The sequence below is a fragment of the Trichinella spiralis genome (assembly GCF_000181795.1).
Source record: "Trichinella spiralis strain ISS 195 chromosome Unknown Scfld4837, whole genome shotgun sequence".
Taxonomy (NCBI): domain Eukaryota; kingdom Metazoa; phylum Nematoda; class Enoplea; order Trichinellida; family Trichinellidae; genus Trichinella; species Trichinella spiralis.
In genome coordinates, this window is record NW_003531776.1 from 1 (window position 1) to 1,806 (window position 1,806).

Consider the following 1,806-nt stretch of genomic DNA (forward strand, 5'->3'; position numbering starts at 1 on the left):
CAATTTGGCATTGCATCGAATGTTGTCAAAAAGAAGTAGAAGAAAAAAAAATGAAAAATGAATAATAGTTTATTCAAAAAGAAAGAATTTCATAATGTTCAAATTCATATTAACATTACTTATTTCAGGAAAAAATTCAGATAATATAAAATGATTTGCGAGATTTATTTACTGAAACTTAATAAATCGACTTCTAATTTTTCTTACTTAATCAAACAGATAATAAAATACATGCAAATACTGAATATTATTATTTCTTTGAGAAAATTCTGCTGATTTTACAGTGCGGGAAACAACTAGTAATTGGAATGGGATTATGCAAATTTTTTCCATTATCGTAATATTTCACATTCGGATTGTTTTCAAAATTGGATATGATAAGTCAAGTGAATTTCAATAATTCCAAATTATGAAATGAAAAGAAGAAGTTGCAATGTCAAATGCAATATCAAGCAGATTGCATCTCAAATCAAGTAGATAGTTGAATTGAATTATTTATTTTATTTATTTATTAAAAATTTAGCATTTTTTCAGCTTGAAGAAGAAGAGATGCTTGTTCAACGATTTGTAGTTTCATTGTCAGTTGAAAGATTTGTAATAAAAGCACCGATCACGTCATCAATTTCAGTTTATTTGATGATCAACAATAGAAAATAAAGAAAACAACAATCAACAAGAAGGAAATATTACAGTAAATTTGAATAAATGGAATAAAATTGTTTACTTCTATTTATGAATACATAATATTGCAAAATAAATTTAGAACAATTAATTTATTCAAAAAAGAAAAATTGAAACTTTTGCATTAGCAAAGAAATGCAAATTTTCTTGATTTAATTCATTTGATAAAATCATCATCATTTCAAGATTTTCAGCATGCAATAGTCGACGGACAACTGCTAATAACTCGTTTAATTTTTCAAATAGCAGGCAGATAAAAAGACAAAAGTTGAAAATAAATACTAATAAAAAAATAGACGAAATGAAAATCAACATCTGTGCGTTGGAATTTGCAGTAGTAAAAAATTATTATTTAAAATTAAGTCGTCAAAAAGAGCAGTATATAGTTATTAGCAGCTTTAATAAATTAAAATGAAACAAGAATTTAAAGAAATTACGCCTGAAAAAATTATTTTTACTTCACCAAATGTTCGTCATGATCAAGTATAAATTGGAAAATTAAAAAAAAAGAACACAAAAAAGAGATTGAGCAAGAAATTTAAATTTTATTTTATTTTTAAATAGCCAAAAACGTAGTTTATGTGCAGCAGTTTATTTATTGATTTCAATAGTGAACAAAATAGCCAGGATGCAGATTTGAAGTTTTCAAAGTTTCAAGTTCAAAAGGTCATCTCCGCCTATCCATCCGTATAAATAAATTAATAAATAAACAAAATGCATAATAAAAAGAACAAATAATTATTTTCAATAGATATATTTTTTACTCGACAGTTCACAGAAAACAATTTAAATATTTGAAAAAGTATTCTGCTGACGATTGCAAACAGAACAGCCGCGCATCTATGCAGATGCACTGCAACGTCAAACAATCATTACAATTTACAACAATTAATATATTCATTCATAAATAAGAGTTCAATTATCATTCGCAACGGATTGTTTAAATTATGAAAAAATTTTAAATTTTCAAACTATTCCAAGTATGATTTTCCACACTGAAGAATCATTGTGAATTATAGCATTTTCAAAAAAAAAACTCAACAAACCTGTAGAAATATTTTATAAATACATTTTAAAAAATATGGATATATAGGTATTTTTGTTCTTATAATAATTGCTGAATTT